This window comes from Quercus robur, chromosome 4 (genome assembly GCF_932294415.1).
Source record: "Quercus robur chromosome 4, dhQueRobu3.1, whole genome shotgun sequence".
Taxonomy (NCBI): Eukaryota; Viridiplantae; Streptophyta; class Magnoliopsida; order Fagales; family Fagaceae; genus Quercus; species Quercus robur.
The window spans coordinates 9,197,693-9,219,117 of NC_065537.1; the positions used below are offsets into that span (position 1 = coordinate 9,197,693).

Sequence of the window (21,425 nt, forward strand, 5' to 3'; positions counted from 1 at the left end):
TTAAAATAGTATAATTAACCAATATATTATAAAAAAACAAATAAATTAAATTATGTTAGGTTAAACAACAATTAATAATTTTATAATTAATGAAATAAAAATATAACAAATTATAGTTTATAAAAGACAAACAAATTAATGAAATAGCTAAATAATAATAATTAATAATTTTATTAATATTTTAAATGAACTTATAGTTTATTGTTTATTATTTTATTTATGTATTTATGTATTTTTTTATTGTTGTTATTATCAATATATAAAATTTTCTTTTTACTAGATTGTATAATTTATATTTGTTGAAGAACGTCCTCAACAAAATTTTTAAAACCGCCATTGTCTCTTCTCCCAATCATACGTCACATTGGGTAATAAAAATTGTGATTTGATCTATTCAATTATTGAGGAAAGACATTGAACAAAAAAAATTGAAAAAACAAAACTAGTACTTTTAAGATAATTGTCCAAGATATGTTAACGGTGAGGTGCCACTTAAGTAATTTTAGAGAATATAGAGTCAATAAAGTTAATTTTTTAAGTTCATTTATCATTTCAGTATTATTTTTAACCACCTCATAAATTTATACAAGTTCTTTATTAGATGGACATCACAATAAATCATTCTATGACTTACTTTGGACTGAACCGAATAAGGGGATTATGAGCAGCAATCTTCAAAGTAACATAACTTTTCTTTTTATCCTCAAAAAATTACAATATCACGCATCTGCAATCAACTCTACCCATTTGTGACTCTATTCTCAGTTTCTTCCTCTCTTTGTGTTCCAACTTCAAACTCACTAATCATTGTATTAAAGTTAAGTTTGATTTACTATTCTTTTTCCCCTTTTCTTTACTCATTAGCCATTTATGAAGCAGACAACTGGTCTGCATTGCCCCAATTTCGAAGAGAACGTGCACCACGTGTGTGATTAAAATTTGATGTTTTCATCAATTGAAGTGGTGGCCGAGTATGACTCCTCTTTCTTCTTTAATTCTTATTAAAATAATATATATTATACCACATAACATTATAATATATATATATATATATATATATATAACTATTATTAAACTATTATACATCATATAATATATAAAAAAAATAGAAATATAACATGATTTTTTGGGCTAAGCAAAACAATTGATCATTATTTTTTTATAGTAATTGATTATTTGATTAGATTTTTCATATATTGAAATTTGTCTACTTTCTAGCAAATCTTTCATTTATTATTTTTTTTTTATGAATGAATAATTTTTTATCCCCTTCTTTGTCACCTTTATATTTTCTTCTCCTTTATTTTGATGAATATATATATATATATATTATGGTTTTTTTATGTATTTTTTAAATAGTAATTTTTGTACATGAACCACCAAATCCTATGTCTGTGATTGTATATGATTCGTTTGAAGTTTAGATTCATTAAAATTTAAAACTTATTACTTTATGGGTTCGTGTACTTTTTTCTTTTTCTTATATTTCTCTTTTGAATAATCATATATTTTTTGAATTGTTTCAATAACTTATTCTTTAATTATATATCTTATTGGCATTTTGGAAATTTTAATATCTAAATTTGTGTTAGTATTTGCAATATTTGAACATGTTTAGCAAATTTCAATGACTATACCATGTATTATTCTTTTGAAGGTAATCAATTTTTCTTTTATATTTCTCTATTGTATAATCATATAAATTTTGTTTTGTTTCAAAATTTTATAGGAATTATTCTTTAATATTTTCGGGCCTTTCAAAAGTTTTAACATCTAAATTATTCTTTTGATAGTAACATATCTTTCTCTTATATTTCTCTGTTGTGTAGTCACACACACGCACACATATTATCTATAATTTGTAGGCTCTAAATCTTTTGATTCATTTCAATAGTTATAGCTATGAATTATTCTTTTGAATGTAATTCATTTTTCTCTTATATTTTATTTTTATTTTTTAGTCATATATATTTTGTTTTGTTTCAATAATTTCTAAGCCATGACTTATTTGGTTTTTAATATTTTTTGGTTTTTCAGAATTTTTAATATCTAAAATTTCATCATTGAAAATAACAAAATCCACGCAAACATTAAAATAAAAGTTAATGTTATATAAATATTAAAAATTTATAAATAGAATAGTATTCCTAAATACGGATTTACTTTATGTGAGTAAAATATAGTATAAGATTTTTTTTTCTCTTAATGTTTAAATGTGCATTTTTATACGGTATTCCTGAGTAGTTAATGTAAATTCGTGCAATATATTAAAATCTCTATGTTATTTTACAAATTTTTTTGTATGCCATTACACGTTCAAGCAATGACATTTTTCATCAAATTGTAACACAAATTAAAGTCATACAAGAACAAATCATGCAATAGTATAGTTTTTTAATCAATTTAGGATTTTATAAAATTATTTTAGCCTATCTCACAAATAGATAGGTTCTCGTACATAATACGGATTAGCGACTAGAATTATAATATTTTTGTACTAACAAATTCCACCCATTATAATAGTATTTCTTATTGAAATTTTTGTCTTGTCTTTTGGTTGTTTTTTCTTTCTTTTTTGATGGATAAACTAAAGCCTATTGGGTTTTGGTTTAAGTATAAATTCACCTATAAAGATTCATAACATATTATATTGGCTTTTCTCAAACAATTAAATTTATATAATATAAACATGTAAATAATATGCTTCTAAAAAAATATAAATAATATATATTATTGAATTTGTTATATTAACGAATAATCTTAAAATGGTATACCGGTACAAATCAGTATCAAAATATTTTATTTTCTAACCCAAATTGGAACAATCTCCATTAAGGTATTGGATCGTATATTGGTGAAGTTTTGGAATGGGCAAAACTTTCTCTTACCGTAGCTGGGACCACCTACCACACAACGGGTTTGTTTGGATTGAATTTATTGTTGTTAAAACTGAAAACTGAAAACACTGTAGCAAAATAATTTTTAAACGTGTGAATAGTACTGTAGGACCCATTTTTAATATTTTTTAGTACATGAAAAGTGCTGTGAACAGTAATGAACAGTGCGTGAACAGTAATTTTTGTCCCCTGCACAGTGAACCCATGTGAGGTTACTGTTCACGTGCAGGAAAAAAAAAAGGTGCAAAACGTGAAACGCAGAAACGCAGACTCAGGGTCTGTTTGGATAGAACTTATTTTGCTAAAATTGAAAACTGAAAACTGAAAAAACTATAGCAAAATTTTTTTAAATATGTGAATAGTGCCGTGAAACCTATTTTTAATGAAAAAGTTGATAAAAAAAATGAAATCTGTGGGTCTATAAACAGTGCATGGATGCACTGTTCACAAAAACTGATCAAAAGTTGCGGCTACTGTTTATGTACAGTACATCAACAGTAGCCGCTTGTTTTGAGGGGGGGGGGGAATGCGTGCAAATAAAAAAAAAAGAGGAAAAAACGCAGAAACTAAACGCAGCAAACGCAATACTGTATCCAAACTTAACCTGTCTGTTTGGATAGAACTTATTTTGTTGAAACTGAAAACTGAAAACACTGTAGCAAAATAATTTTTAAATGTGTGAATAGTACCGTGAGACCTATTTTTAATGAAAAAATTGATAAAAAATGAAATTTGTGGGTTCATGAACAGTGCACGGATGCACTATTCACATAAATCTGATCAAATGTTGCGACTACTGTTTATGTACAGTACAGGAACAGTAGCCGCCTGTTAGAAAAAAAAAAAAAAAAAAAAAAAAAAAAAACGAAAGAAAAGAAGGAGAAAATGTAGAAACTGAAACCCAACAAAGCAAACACCAACCCAAACACACACTAAATATTTGTGGCTATTTCAGAGCAGATGACCTTCACCTTCACCTCCATCTCCAAAATCCAAATATTTTACCATGTTTGCCACCCCCACCACCAGCATCGCATCACCACCACCACCCTCCCCACCATTTCCACCCCCCACTCTGCCTCCACCCTTCCCCCCATTTTCCCCCCTTACTCCACCGCCGCCAGCGCCAGCATTTGAGTTTCCGCCATTGCCCGATTTGCCCGATTCGCCGCCTTTCAGTGCATCACCACCACCACCACCCATACCTCTGTCACCACCAGACAACACATGGCCACCACCAAGTCTACCACAACTACTACCCACGCTGCTCATTCTGGTGGGTATCTTGGTTCTAACAATAATAACCACCATCGCTATGAGAATTTACAATTCTCTACGAAACCCGTCTCAGGGAGAGGTTGTAATAGTCCCAGAGCAGACACAGGACTCACGTATAAGAATACACGCCTAAATCACACATTGACCACCATATATAGTGACTAGTGAAGGTAATTTTTTTCCTATCTGGATTTTTTTTTTCACAGTTTTTACCGTTTGGTCCGATCTGAGTATCAGAGTATTTGAGTGACGAGGTTCTTTTTTTTTTCCCCCCGCGCCGGGGTGGGGGTGTTGAATTTAGTTTTGGAGTGCTTTTATTTGACTATTTGGGTGAAATGTTTCTTTATATTGGTGTTTGACAAGGTGTGGATCAGTTAGATGGTCTTTTATGTCGTAAAGAGGGTTGTATCTTTCCCAGAAATTACTATTGTATATGCAGTTAGGTTCTTTTAAGCTTGCCTCAATTTAAAATCCTTTCATTAAACGAATGGAGATTGGAGAAGCCCTTGGCAAGCTGGAAGAAACAGTCTTTGTGTTTGTGGTAGGCTTACTTTTATTAAAAGCACATACTTAAAAGTATTCCGTTGGTAACAGAATGCTAATAACTTAATAAAACTGATGGGTTGTAATCATATAGTGGCCTAGTCAAAAATTCAATTCATCAAAACTTTTAGGGTTGTGTTAACGGGCACCGCACGGTGCCCGTTAAGCACAGTTTTATCTGACGTAACTTTTGTCCTCTTTTTTTTTTTTTTTTTTTTTTTTTTTTTTTTTTTTAATTTATGTCACTTTTTCAGTCTTGTAGTATTATTTCAAATTTTTATTTGATTTTTTCTGACAAATATTTTGTCGCTTCTGCACTTAACATGCTGGTTAACATTCTCCAAACTTTTATAATATATATATATATATTAAAAAATTAGCTTTAAAAATGTTAATTGACACTCATAACAAAATAAATAAATAATTGTAAAAAAAAATCCTACAAAATCTAATATATACATAAGTTGTAATATATTTTTTTAATACCTAATTCAATTTACTCAGCAATCTTTGGTCCACATAATTTATTCATTAATTCCCAATTGTTTGAACTCATTTCTATCAATCTCAATTAACTATAAGAATATGTTTTATATTATTAAATAAAGAAACAAAAACAACCAATTCATAATTATTAGCAATCAAAATAAGATATTAATCCAAATATTGAATGGATGTGTTTTAATTTTCTTAATATTAAATTTAATGCTACATTGTAGTTCCATATTAAGACTAACATCTATTAACAGAATGACCAATTAGCAAACTTTAGAGACTGATAATGTTTTGTTAGCAAATTTTAGAGACCAATAATATAGTTTTACCTTTTGTTTTTTTCTATCTCGGCATCTGTTTCTTTAAAGTTGGAACTTGGAATCAGGGAAGTGCCTTTTAACTTTTTTTCTATGTCAATGAGGGAAAAGTAGGTTTATATAATCACAATACAAGTATCCATAAAAATCTCTGCAATTTTTGCGCTCAAACATGTGACCTACTGCTTTTGGTGGAAGGTGCTTGCCAACGTATCAAGGTCAAACTTCTAATGATGATAAAACTTATAATAGACTATACTTACTCGTCTGTTTCCTATTGTACTTGACAAATCAAATTAACTTTTGGTGGAAGATGCTAGAGACTGCCAATAAAGGTTTTTAGGGCATTAATTGTACCATAAACCTTTTGGAGTAGTAAATTCCTGTACGTAAACCAAAAATGCTAGTGAAGCTGCAACTTCATGATGCTGATATTGCCAAAAAGATCATCTCTATGCCAATTTCGATTTATGCTGGTTTTACTGATGAAACCATTTGGCCTTACACAACTAAATAGGTAGTAAGACACGGAAATATGAAAATAAATATGAACTTCTCAACTAAAGAACAAAAAAGTATATAAATTTATCTCAAGTGGTCATCCCCACTTTTCAATTGATACGAGGATATATGTTTGATATATAAAACTTGAGTACGAGTGATATATATATATATATATATATAATCGAGTACAATTGATATAAACTGCTTAATACAATATATTACCCCAAATATAAAGATGCTTGACAAGAGCGGTGCTTTCATTGTTAGGCCGATCAATGGCGGCTCTAGGAATTTTTTTTAAAGCAGTCACTAAGAAATTTAAATTACCACAAGATCAATGGTGGCTCTACCATTTTTTAAGGAAAAATGAAATTAGAAATTATTTTTATTGAATAGGTTAAACGAGCTACAAATTTTATCTTTTTGTTTTATAGTAGGCTTTTTGTTGAATAATTTTTTTACTTGTTGTTTGGTCTTGCTTTGTTTTTGTTTGGTTTTTGTTTGCTGTTATTTGATCTAATATTTATTGTCGTCATTTAAGCTTTAAGAAAAAAAAAAAGGATTAAGAACTATGTTTTGAGGCAGAATTAATTTTGGAATAATACTACGTCCACAACATTTTTACAATAAATCTTATACAAAAAGTTGTTATTGGTGGGTAAAAAAATAATATTAGTATTTAGCTCAAATTAGAATCAGTAATAACTTACTACATTAGATTTGTTATAAAATTATCGTGAAAATGTTGCGAATATAGTAGCACTATTTTTATTTTTGTTGAACCCCAATTTTTGTAATTCTCAAGTCAAGGTGTTCATAATTTTTATTTAGGTGGTTACAAGATTAGTTTAGCGTATAATATTTTTTTGACAAGTATATATATTTGCAAGTTAGGGTGATATTATGACCACCCTAATTTGCATGTATAGCCGCCACCGAAGCCGATAGAAGATTGGCTAGATGAGAGGCATTTTTTTTTTTTTTTTTAATGACAAAAGATGGCGCCCATTATATTATAATAAGGTTTTTTTTTTTTTTTTTTTTTGCATGAATATATTATTTAAAAAGGTTACCAATTATTGACCTACAATGATTGCGTCTCTTACTTCTCCCGTGACCATGCGTCACATTACCGCGCGTCACATTGAGTAATAAAAACTGTGATTTGATCTATGCCATTATTGAGGAAAGACATTAAACAAAGAAAATGGAAAAACAAAGGTAATAGGGAATGCTTTTAAAATAATTGTTAATAAATTATAAATCATGTTAATGATTAATAAATTATTTTAGCATTTTTCACTTAGTAATTAGTTTTGAGCTACAAGACAGTAATACTTGTTATGATCCTTACGGACAATGTTGATATCCTTTGATTGTTTGTGCAACTATTAAATCTTTCTGTCTGAATGATTTTTGGAGTCCATTTTAAAACATTAGCAATAGGACTCCACATAGAGCTTCTGACAATCAGCTTGTGGTTTTAATTGAGAGCTCAAACAAGGAGTTCTCTATCTGTGTCTTTTTTCACCTTGCAATCATAGCTAACACCATTTATATATATATAAAGGTTAATCTAACACCATTTCTATAAGCCTAAGAGTGATTATTATACTAAAAGACTTTATATCACATTGGACCATCTATCTCAAACTAGTAAACTCCATCAATAGAAATTCATATATATATATTTGTGTGTGTGTGAATAAAAGCTGGAAATTCTTTTGTTATTTAACAATAAGGATTAGTATTGTTAACTTGCCATTGGCATTGGATATCTATTTGACTTATTCTCTGTTTGGAGCTCCTTTGTTAATTAATATTTTTTTGTACTAAATGTTACATGATAAAATGCTCGAACTACATGATAATCGATTAATCGAACATCAGCAATTTGATTCTTTTTGGTTAGTAAAATGCAATCACATTTCCATTGTAGTTTATTAGGCTTCGTATTTGTTTCAGGCACTGGAGAATGTGGTATTGCTTCTAATACTCCATTATTTTGGTTTTGTTATGTAGATGGACGACAACAAAAAATCAGAGCAGCAGCGCAGATTTATCCATCCTTACTATCGGGGCTATACTATTGGATGGTAGTGGTTTTATACTATTACGGGTATGTATTATGGAATATTGTTTTAAGTGTTTTGGATGATTATGTATTAAAACTTGGATGGTGTAGTATGTGGTAGCAAAATGGGAACTATAATGTTGGAATTTTAGTCGTATAGTCTATTTTCAGCTAATTCTACTTTACTCCTCTCCCCTCCACTCTCCCTCCCTCTTCCCTCAATTCAAACGGGCCTTAAGGTTTTTTTTTTTTCGTCCCCCTTTGTTTATTTAATAGTTGTGTATTGTGTGAGTGTTTTGAGTCTTAGCTGGGAATCATAAATGGGTTTGATAATGATAGTTGTGGAATTTGAACTGTGTTGCTTTCTCCCAACTAGCTAAAGCTGGATGAAACCCTGTTTCTCGACTTGATTTTGCATTCACAAGTTTCTTTCTTTAGCTTATGTTTTAGCATGCTACTATAGATAAAGATGTGTAACGCTTTATGATTTGTTCTTGAAAACTCGGATTTGTGTGAAAACACAAGAGCTTATTTAGACCCCCAATAAAATTGCTTTTTTTTTTTTTTATAAGTAAAAGTTTATTGATCTCAAAAAAATGGAACACCCTAGTACACAGGGAGTGTACAAGGGGTCAAACAATCAAGAACAAAAATTACAAGAATCTAAGAAATCAAGAAAGGATGGAACACCCTAGACCCCCAATAAAAATTACGGCTCGATTGTTTTTACTCTAATTCAAACTAAGTGCGGAATAAGAGTAAATAAGCGCAAACAACCGATAAAACTACCCTAAGCTATATTCATCCATTATCAACAATAAAAGATAAGCTTAAAGAGTGGGGAAGAAGGATGCAAACATAAGATAACATCGAGATGTGTTATCGAAGAGGAAACCGAAGAACTCGGCAAAAAACCTCTCCGGTGCCCTCCAAACGGTAAATCGATCCACTAAAAAATAAGTTGGAGTACACGAATAACAAAAGACTCTCCAAGCCTAGTCTACTCAATGTATTTGAACCCTCCAAGCTCCTGCTACCAACTGCCTTCTCGGAACCTTGTCTTCTCTAGCTTTCCCGAATCCCACAATTCAGCCCGATTGCATCCGCCAACGATTGGCTTCTTCCAATGCTTCCTAGCAGCACCAAAACCTCACTTTACACTCAGATTGGGTGTGGTAAGTGTTTGAGCTATCAACCTCTCAAGGATTTGGATATGGAGAGGTAGGAGTAGAGGAAAATCACAAGGAAATGTGTAGATGATTATGGGTATATCAATCTCTAACTCTTAAGTGTATTTTCTAGGGTTTTCTCTCTAAAAAGCACTCCTTACAATATGTAGATAATGAGGGTATATATAGTGTGGGTAAAGATTTAGTAAAACAAACATGACAAAAATAGCCAAACAGAATGTTTCGCGAATATTTCGCGGGAAAGCCTTACCTACGAGACACTCGCGAAAACTCCAGGCTGTCATGACCTTTTGCATTCCAGCCATGTGCTCTACACGTGGCTACTTCGCGGAATAGCTTTTCGCGAGCTTCTCGTGAAATCCACTTGTTCTTCAATTTAAGCTTGAGTCTTCACACTCTCTCACACTCATCCCTTACAATAAACCCCATATAAATACAGGGAAAAATGATTGAATAAAATTACAATCAAATTTGGCACGGAATTAAAGCCAACACAAAATAGTTGTAAATAACAACTTTACAATCTCCCCCTTTGGCTATTCCGTGACAAAACCCCTAAACAGAGTTTAGACTTAAACATGAGTTTGGGAACAATGGTAAAACTCACTCACACCTAATTCTAGAAGCTATGAAGCACTTGCACTATATACACCTGTATCCTGAAACACTCGCACATAAACAAAACTTTCATTAAGCTCATGACAAGTTGAACACAAGGTACGTATATGAACAAATAAAATGCGATCAAGGTATTCAGCAAGATATAATCTATGAAGTGTAACTTGATCAAACATGAACAGTCATTAAAGAATGACTACAATGAACATTTATCTAGTAAATGATCATCCGGACACGCAATGCAATTAAAAGCAATGCTAAAATTAATTGCATGTCCAACAAGCATGATGCATTAAAGAAACTAAAGCTAAAAGTGATAGAAATCAATAAACATTAAAAAGAATATAAAAACCAAGATACACAAATAGTACTAAAGATAAACTGAATTTAAACTAAAGTACTTTAAAGCTTTAAAAGAAAGCAATGTAAATATCCATAAGTTATAAAACTTTAAAAAGTAAACTACTAAACCACCAAAATGAACCAATGCTCTATGATATGCTACTCTATGCTCCCCCTCAAGCTATGCTACTCCCCCTCAAACTACTCCCCCTTTTTGACCGGAATGGCCAAAGAGGTTAGAACTGTGCGAATTCCAAATTCGAGTCCTCCTCCTGTTGCCGCTATTGGTCCATCATCATATCGTCAATCTGAGACGAGAGTGCAGTGATCTGGCCTTCTAGGTAGGTGAATTGAGTCGTGGAGTGTTGCACATGGGATTCTAGCATACCATATATCTATTCAACCCTTGCAATGAGATGATTAAGATGATCGGGTGCCCGTGAACGTGCTTTAGAAGAGGGTTGTGCAATGTCCTCTGGAGCTGATGTGAACCTCTCTATCTATTCTTCCATGTCCCCACCTTCTTCCTCAACATTGTCCCTTGGGATTTGAGAAATACCAACAGATGGTCCGATGACATGGGCTTTGCTTCGGGTCATGGTCTGAGCATTAATTGGATAATCCCTTTGCATCACGGGAAGACCACTAGGAATCTTCACCCTTGCCCTTGCTATAAGAGCCATGACGAGACTTGAAAATGGCAAGACCAGCCTCGAATTCCTCTTTGTGATGCATTTGGTGAAGAGGTAGTAGATGTAACTGCAAATGTTGATCTCCTTGTGTGTGAAGAGATCAAGAAGAAAAATGGCCTTTGGTGCTGACAATGTAGTCAAATTCTTCACCAGGTAGAGGTTGAAGATCATGATGTAGACCAATGTCCTCATCCCTAGGGTGAATGGAATGGTGTTCACTGCGTTCTTTCTGATTTCACCACCAAGGATGTCCAGAAGTGGTACAAGTGAGCCCCTTCTCTCATCATAGTGGAGAGATGTGTGTGAGGTCATTGGACGAACCTCCAAGATCTCTTGGATGGACTCTCGTGTGACATAGAACTCTCTCCCCCTCAGCTAGCAGTTGATACTCTCCCCTTCCACAACAGCATTAGCATAGAACTCCCTAATAACATCGGCATAGACATTCCCAATTAGGTGCATCAACCTTGTCCACGTCCGTTCTTTGAACACTTCAGGAATGAAAGTGTTTTCAAGGGATTCTAACTCCACAGTCTGTTCTAGGATGATCAGAGCCCTTTTGTAGTAGTCGTTGTAGGCCATGTCTGCATCATCGGTTCAGAATTTATCCATGGAAGTGCGTTGGGGCTTTAAGGACTTCTTTGTGGCCGATTGCTTGAGAGGAGACATCTGCAAAACAGTCACAAACACAAAGAAACAAGGACAAAAACACAAACAAGGAAACAAACTTGATTAGATACAAGTTAGTCCATAAACCAAACACAAAGTCCTAAAAAGAACATAAAAACATAAACCTAATATCACAAGAACATGTAAAGTGCTAAACATATAACAAAACCTATCTAGCATTAGTGAAATGCAAAACATGTTAAGTGATCAAGTGTGTGCATCAAGTGTGCATGTTGTGTGCATATGTGATGCATGATCAAGGCATGACCAAGCATACTTGGGTCAAATTGTGTAAAACACACAATCAATGATCAAAACATGATAAACATGTATAATCATGGTAATCCCCAAAGTTTGGTACTCATCGGAGTCCAAAACAACAACAAAATATCATTTGGGCATTTCATCAAACACATAGTATGCATACAAACCACTAACATGTAAAACAATGCATAAACATGTGAAAAACTTGCCTAAATACATGTTAAAATGCCACTTGGGGCCAACACAAACACAACCAAACAAAATGGGACACAACCCAATCAAGAAAATCAAAAAAAAAAAAAAAATTTGCAAAAATTTAAATTTTTCCCAACCCTTTCAAAAATATACCCAACCCTAGAAATCCTAAAATCTAAGGCTCAATCTAAGGAATCAAAGAGAAGTCTTAGAAGAGATTGATCTTGAGATTTTGTCGGGTTTTTGAGTGAAAATGTGTTTAAGGTTGAAAGAGGCTCGGAGGAAGCAAAACACAAGTTTTTGAAAAACTGTCATTGTTTGCTTTTAAAAATTGAAAACACGCGCTTTTCGTGGGTAAACTTCTCGCGAAGTTACTCGCGAAAATGTCACTGAAGCATATAAACTGTTTTGCAGGTAGCTGTTTTTTTCGAGACAGTTGCGAAAGTCTCTGTCTAAAATTCAATGATTTCTTATTTTGCCATCCTCATTTTCGCGGGAAAAGCTAACTCATGAGTTACTCGTGAAAATGCCTCTGAAAGAGTTTTTTGATAAAAACAAGAAATGGACAATATGGAAAAAAACTCTAAACACACAAAAGCATAAAAACACTTTCAAAAACATATAAAATACTCAAAAATATTTTTGGGTTTAATTGACAAGCAATTAAGTATATACATAAGATTTGAACACATACAATCATACAAATGGAATAAGCATTCATTGAACATTAGACTTGTGTGTTGTATGTGTGGATCAAGTATGAACTAGTCTATAGTCTAGTATGAAACTTCAATGATCAATTCAATGAAGTCATACACAACTAGTACGAAGTCAAGTGACCTATCTCACTTGTAGAAATGAACATATATGATCCCTCACCAATGTGATTACAAATGATCGAAAGCTTCTTATTTTGCTTTCATTTTACTTACTTTTGATTAAAAACAACTCAAATTTGAGAAGCGATGCCATAAATATTTTGAGATAACTTTGACAATTGAGGCTTTAGCTTTGGCATCATACATTTTAATACAAATCGCTTTCCCTTTTTCCTAGTCAAATACTAGTATGTGCGATGGTTTTTTCAGTTCAAAATCTCTTTTCGAGATTGACATTTATAGAGCTCTTGAAAAAGAAAAAAAAAAAAAGTGAGGAGATATATAGGCACAAGTCTACGCATGTATCAAGAACAAACAAGACTATTGACCAATCATTCATGACAAGCTTGAAGATCTATTTACAACAATCAAAACGTAGATTTCTAGATGTCACTCACACTTAGAAAATGTGCATACATAATAAGCTAAGCTCGTAAATGCACTACGCCATTAGTACGGAAGTACTAAGCCAAACTCACATGTGATATACACAACACAAGCGATCAAACTTTTTGAGATTTTTCATTTTTTATGGGTTTTTGAATTTTTCAACTCACTCAAAAACAGAACAAGCAAAGTAAGATCAACAAAAACAACAAGCACAAAAAAAACTTGAAAAAGAAACATGCTAAAAACCGAAAGCAATGACACAAAAAGATTGCATATGTCATGATACATGAAACTATAACCCTAATACGTTGGAAGTATTAATGCATGGGCATAGTAAATACTTCTGAATGAGTACCCTTCTTCACCCACACTGTACGAGTCTTTTAGGTGAGATCCTTAGATGGAGGGGTACGACCGACATAACTTTCAAACCTCGGAGTGAAGCTAGCAAGGCATAATGAAATGTTCTTCAACATTTCCATAACATCTCCAATGAGTTGTCCCTCATTTTCTCCTTTAGCTTGCATTCCCTTTGCATTCTTCTTGCATTGTCTTGGCCACGCATAGAGTCATCCCTCTTGAGTGCATGAAGCTTGAAGCAATTTGGCCTTGTGTGTCCTCGCACCCCACAATGATGACAAAAGTGCTTCACTTAAGGTCCCCTTTAACTTTTGGGTAATGACTTCCCTTTATCCTTTGGTTTTGCACCAACGGTTCTATTTGCAACAATAGGGATCTCAATCTCAGGCTTCACCTCTTTGAGTTTCTCTACATTTTTGGCCGATACGAACCTCACTTCCTTCTTGAGTTCGCTGCTTGAGCTTCCTTCACTGGTATAGCCTGGAGCGGTCTTGTCATGTGAAGATTTTTGAGTAGATAGCACGTTGTCAAGTTTCTTGGTGGAAATGTGCTCCACTTTGACATTTGCTTGAATAATTTTAAGTTCAAGAAACTTGATTTTTGAATAGGCTTCCACCAATTCTCCCTTAAGCCCTTCAACTTCATATTTTGCCTCCTTAAGTTGCACAAGTGTGCACCTATGTTCTTCTTCAATTTTCCTCATCTTCTTCACGACATTGTTTGCAACCTTGGTATATTTGCCACAATCTTCTAGCAATGCATCATACACTTCTTGAGGGTTCTTCTCACCTTCATTGAGGCACACATCCTTATCTTTTGAATCTTCAATTTCCTCACCTTCGAAATGCACACCAAGCTCATCAACCAAGTTGCTCAATTCATCCTTAGAGTCAACCAAGGTAATCGCCATGAAGCCATATAGTTTCCCTCACTATCACACTATCCTTCCGCATCAAAATTTGAGTTTTTAGAATCATTAAGGGTAGTGGCAAACACTTTACCGTTTCCTATCAAATAGTTTGGACATTCTTTCTTGAGATGTCCATGACTATTGCATTCATAGCACATGATTCCTTGAGAGGACTAAGAATCCTTTCCATCTTTCTTCTTGAACTCCTTCTTATTACCTTTGGAGGATGAAAACTTTCCTTTTCCAAAAGGCTTCCCACTGTTTTTCATCTTGAGAAATTTTCAGAAGTTCTATGCAAGGAATGCCATCTCCTTCTCCACATCATCTTCTTTGGAGGAATCATCCATTCTCTTATTTATAGTTTTGAGAGCAAGTGATTTGCTAGACTTGTGAGAAGGCAGTCTGAGCTCATAGGTTTGGAGAGATCCAATGAGTTCTTGAATTTTTATCTCATCCAAATCTATACTCTCCTTTATGGTTGTAACCTTAGCACGGAAGCATTCCGGTAAGGATCTCAAAATCTTCCTCACCACATTAGCATCTTCAATCTTCTCCCCAAGATTGAGCTTGGCAATCACTATCTCATTGAGTTTCCCATAGAAGGAATCAAACCACTCATCGTCGCTTATCTTTAGTTCTTCAAACTGAATAGTGAGCATTTGAAGCTTAGTGTTCTTAACCTTTTAGGTACCTTCATAGGTAGTCTCAAGAATAGTCCACGCCTCCTTGGCGGTCTTCACATGCAAAATCCTATGAAATTCATCAGTAGAAACACCACAAAAAATAGTGTTAATCGCTTTGCTATTGGCGTTTGCCAAAGTAAGAGCAGCCTTATTCCATTCAGATTTTGCGGTAGTGGGTCTATCATACCCATTCTCAACGGAATCCTTTACCATCTCATCAATAGCATAAAGAAATGCCCGCATACGTACTTTCCAAAAAGCATAATTACTCCCATCAAAGAATGGAGGAGCATTAAGAGATTAAGATCGATCCATCTCACTTGGGGTCTAGGATCACACTAGGATAATGAAATCCGATAAGTGTACCCGCTCTGATACCAATTGAAAGTTCGAATTTGTGTGAAAACACAAGAACTTGTTTAGACCCTCAATAAAAATTACGGCTCAATTGTTTTTACTCCAACTTAAACTAAGTGCGAAATAAGAGTAAATGAGCGCAAACAACCAATAAAACTACCCTAAGCCATATTCATCCATTATCAACAATAAAAGATAAGCTTAAAGAGTAGGGAAGAAGGATGCAAATACAAGATAACACTGAGAAGTGTTATTGAAGAGGAAACTGAAGAACTTGGCGAAAAACCTCTCCGCCGCCCTCCAAGCGGTAAATCGATCCACTAGAGAATAAGTTGGAGTATACGAAGAACAAAAGACCCTCTAAGCCTAGTCTACCCAATGTACTTGAGCCCTCCAAGCTCCTGCTACCAACTGCCTTCTCGGAACTTTGTCTTCTCTAGATTTCCCGGATCCCGCAATTCAGCCCGATTGCATTTGCCTACGATTGGCTTCTTCCAATGCTTTCTAGCAACACCAAAACCTCACTTTACACTTAGATTGGGTGTGGTAAGTGTTTGAGCTATCAACCTCTCAGTGATTTAGATATGGAGAGGTAGGAGTAGATGAAAACCACAAGGAAATGTGTAGATGATTGTGGGTATATCAATCTCTCACTCTTAAGTGTATTTTCTAAGGTTTTCTCTCTGAAAAGCGCTCGTTACAATATGTGGGTAATGATGGTATATATAGTGTGGGTAAAGACTTGGTAAAACAAACATGACAAAAATAGTTAAACAAAATGTTTCGCAAGTATTTCGCGGGAAGGCCTTACTTGCGAGACATTCATGAAAACTGTAGGCTGTCATGACTCTTCACATTTCAGTCATGTGCTCTACACATGGCTACTTCGCAGGATAGCTTCTCATGAACTTCTCGCGAAATCCACTTGTTCTTCAATTTAAGCTTGAGTCTTCACACTCTCTCACACTCATCCCTTACAATTAAAACCTCACATAAATATAGGGAAATATGATTGAATAAAATTACAATCAAATTTGGCACGGAATTAAAGCCATCACAGAATAGTTGTAAATAACCACTTTATAGTTCCAACAAAAAACTGTTTATTGCTTTCTAGTAAACAGTAATAGGCTTGAGTGCAATGTGTGAGATACCTTATTCAATATCTCACGTACTTGAGCATTCCTTGCATACTAAACATCTCCGTGTACATTTGCATCTTATAAGCAGTTACTAGTAAATTCCTATGTGATTAACCATTAAAACCAACAATGGGCTGTTGTGGAGCTCAAATAAATGTTGAGTCTTTTTTGTTGCTAAGCTAATATGTCATGCCCCGAACCCAAGTAAGAGATAGGCACGTGACAACAGTCACATACTTACAAAGTCTACACCCTACAAGTGTGAAAGACCTTCTTAACAACTAAAGAATTATCTTCAAAGAAAATTTCATCAATAAATTTAAAAATATCTTCAATAATACAATTCTCCAAAGATCTCCAAATAATAATCTTCCAACATCAAAATAAAAATAAACTATATCCTTTAAGTTTAAAAGTCTACACAAATGGTAATTTTAAACATAAAAGTTCAAATCTTATTCCATTGATTTCCTAAACTTCACTCATGTGCACATCCCAACAGAAGCCTAAACATATGCTACTCATCCTACTCAGAATCTGAAAGGGGAAAGAAGGGGGGTGAGGGGCTGAGTTGACAACTTAATAAGTAACCAAAGTCCTAATAAGTTCTATCAAGCAAATAGATCTAAAAAATAATAAGTTGTATATATATCAAATATTTTAAATCTTACAAATATATCATAGATGTATCGGAAATTAATCTGTTTTTCATATATATCAAAGCTATAATTTACAATAGGTTCCAAAAACACATAAGCAGTTTCAAGGGCTTAAAACAATTCAAATATTCAACATAATTCATATTCTTAACAATCTTTATGACTATAGTCATGTTATATCCCCGTGACTAGGCATCAGATTTAGATAAAACTAAGTTTTGTGCTAATGTATACCCCCATTAGCTGGGTCTAGAAACACGATAAGCTCATGATGCCCCAGATAGAACTAGTTTCAGTATCAATGAATAACGCCCATTGGCTGGGTATTAAAGTACCAATGAATAACCCCCATTGGTTGGGTATTAAAGTCAAAACATAATCAGATTGTCTAAAATCATATATATCAAATCATAGTTCAAACAAAAATATATTTCATTCAAATACATACATAAAATCATATATTTAGTAAATCAAATATATTTGAGATAATTCTTTTTTCTTTACTTTAAATCAATGCAACTAAAACAATTAAATAAAATTATAACAATTATAAACAATTTTCAGTAGTTAAAATGCGCAAAATAAAACCAATTAGGATGAGATTACTTACCTCAGTTAGCTCACTACAAAAGAACTACTCCCTAACACTTTCTCTAAAATTCTTAGATATCACCTAAACAATTTTAAAGCACAATTTACTCAATAACCAAATAATTCAAAAAAAACTTATAACGGTACCTGACTATAAGAGAGACTACTAAAAATATCCAATAACTATCTACAGTTATCTCACACCAAAATTCCACCTAATCATAATATTTTTCTTTATATATATATATATATATATATTTTTTGTTTTTTTTCTACCACAACTAAAGCCCTAGAGATAAGACCATAACTCCTATTACTATGTAGGCACGTGGGCCATCTTCAAGTATGTGTGTTCCTTTTTTTTTTTTTCTTTTTTTTTTTTCCTGCCACCTGCCACCATTATCATATTTTGAGATGATGACAACTCCAAGTACAAGCTAAGCACATGGCCTTACGGAAAAACAGCCATTATTCCTTCTTTCTTTTTTTACATTATAATTCATGACTTGTTAGAGCATTTGCAACAGTGTAGCTATATTGCTATATTGCTATATTTTAGCTACACTGTGCTCTAGCAGTGGAGTTAAATCTAAAAATTTTAGCTCCATTGCTACAGTACACATCTAAAAATAGATGTGCACTGTTCATGAGACAAAAAAAAAAAAAAAAAAAAAATTATTTTAATCAATCGGTTGATTAAAATAATGCCTCTCTCTCTCTCTCTCTCTCTCTCATCTCTAAACATCTCTCTCAAGCTCACTCTCTCACTCCGGCCTCTCACTCTCTCACTTTAGTCTCCCAAGTCGCCGATCCACCCCTTCTATCGACCCAGCTCGTCGACATGATCAGAGTGCTTGCTCGTGGTGTGTTTCTCTCAACTCTGGTCTCCCAAGCCGCTGATCCACCCCTTCTGCCGACCCATCTTGCCGACGTGATTGGAGTGCTTGCTCGTGGTGGGGTGTTTTTTTTTTTTTTTTTTTTTTTTTTTTTTTTTTTTTTTTTTTTTTCCTGCCGTGGACTGCTGGTGGCAGTGGTGGTTATGGCTGTGGCTGAGGAAAAAGATTGGAGATTTGGGTTTTTTTTTTTTTTTTTTTCCTACTGTGGACTGGTGGTGGTGGTGGTGGTGGTGGTTGTGGCTGTGGTTATGGCTGTGGCTGAGGAAAAAGATTGGAGGTTTTTTTTTTTTTTTTTTTTTTTTTTTTTTTTTTTTTCTGTTGTGGACTGGTGGTTGTGGCTGTGGTTGTGGCTGTGGCTATGGCTGATGGTAGAAGTGGTTGTGGTTAGTTTTTTTGGGTAGTGGGATATGTTATTTTATTGTAGTGGTTATAATATTTTATTGTGATGTTTATATTATTTTATTGTGTTGAAAGCAAAATAGATCCACTGTTGCAACATGTGTGTAGGTAAAATAGATAAAGTAACTTTTATTTATTAATGCTAAATAGCTAAAATTATAGATCCACTACTGTGGATGCTCTTAGACTTCATTGACTTCCTATTCACCCATACCAAAACTAATAAACAAAATATAATAATAAAAAGAAGATGAAGGCTTCTTTGTTTCTTGTTTTTTTTGCCCTCATCTATACTAATACACTCACATCATCAATACAATGCTGCTTCTTGCATCGACTTTCGTATTCACCAAAAGTACAACTTTTTAAGGCAAAAACTGTGTAGACCTAATGACCTTGCCTAACCTTCTACAAATTCATCTATACTTACAAACCGGACCCACCATGACCATGCCTAATATTTTGCAAATCAATCTACACTTAACGCAATAGTGGCATAGGAAAAGAATAAATATTATCGAAACAGTACAGATACTAAAAATATAATTTAATCCCTTCTTTGGTCACATCATAAAATTTATTGAGTATTTAAATAGTTTTACTTCTAGCCAAAATACCTAAATAAATTATACTCTAATTCCAAATAAAGCTTATATTTGACAAGAAAGAGATTCTCAGGCTCCTACCTCAATTGTGTAGTCAAACCTTCTCTACTTGAGTTTTTTGGTAGTCTCATCTCTCAAAATATCTATCATTATACACTGACTTAAATTAGACTATATATTGCTAAGGTTTCAACCTTAATTTCTAAAAACCCCCCCTTAGTAATATTAAGTATAAAATTGACCCCATAAACAAATTTACTTAAATACCCCTCCTTTTAAATCTTTTTTTTTTTTGTTGGCTATTACATTCTCCTCTTCCCCCCCCCCCCCCCCCCCACCTTAAAAGAATTTTAGTCTTCTAAACTTGACATACCTTGTTAGGACATATGTGATTCAATGTTAGGTACATATGTCAATATTTATGTAATTGGCTAATCCTTTGACAAAACGCACTTTACTTGTAATTAGATAGATCTAGGATGTATTTAATATTTCAAGAAACAAGATTTCAAGTTCAACTGTTAAAACCATGCAAGTTTGTCCAAGAAACAAGTGAAAAAGTGCTGGATTTTAAAGCTCGACAGCTAGTATCTATTGAGAATTAAAAAGCTGCTGAAACTCGAAGCTCGACAGCTAGCTCAATAGATACCCTATCTGTCGAGATTTATGAAAAATAGATTTTCAGTTCTGTTTTGAATCCAATCCATGAGTATGTGTGTAGGCGTTCTTTTCTCATAACCTTAAACATATATAAGAACTATTTTAAGGGCCGTAAAAGGTAACACAAGTTGCGCGAGTGTAGAGCAAAGTTTTATTCGTGCAAATTATGACCGGAGATAGAATTTGCCTTAGTTCATCTTTCTCTTGAAGAAGTTGTTGTGTTTGTACACCATAGGGTTTTGTGACCAAGGAGCTTCTTGATCTTCAACGTGTGATGAATTGATGAACTTTGCAGCCAACATATTTCTCAAGTTGGTGACTAAGTCGTGTATTGAGATCTGTGCAATTAGTTAGTCACGTACTGGGAGTCGTGCATTAAAAGGAGAGATTGTCACTGCAGAACAAGTCCAATTGGGTATTGCGGTAAGGGTTCAACTGTAGGTTGGTATAAAGTACTTGGATTTCTTTACTTGTAACCACTTGTTGTGATAATAGTGAATTCTCGGGAGTGGTGACCTTAAAATCACTCAGTGGTGTTTTTTGCAGTGTTGGTTTTCCCCATTCGTAAACAAATCACCGTGTCAATTTAATTTCCACTGCATACTTAGTTATTTGGTGATTTGTTTATGCTGCTATGTATATTGCATGTTAATTTGATCAATTAATAAATTTGGCCAATTAATCAATTAATATATCACAAGGGGTCAACATGTTTTTGGCCTATCAAATGGTATCAAAGCAGGCACACTTTGATTAGGTTTTAATCTTTATTGTGTGATCCATTGACTCCTGTTTGTCATGGATAGAGGGGAATCTC

The 21,425-nt window shown here is 33.6% G+C and overlaps 1 long non-coding RNA gene across 1 annotated transcript; it reads left to right on the top strand.

Moving 5' to 3' along the window:
• The first annotated feature begins 3,797 nt into the window (after nucleotides 1-3,797).
• Nucleotides 3,798-8,267, top strand: LOC126720526 (uncharacterized). Its single transcript, XR_007653479.1, has 2 exons — nucleotides 3,798-4,345; nucleotides 8,057-8,267. It is a non-coding gene; the product is annotated as an uncharacterized LOC126720526 (long non-coding RNA).
• Nucleotides 8,268-21,425: the final 13,158 nt, after the last annotated feature.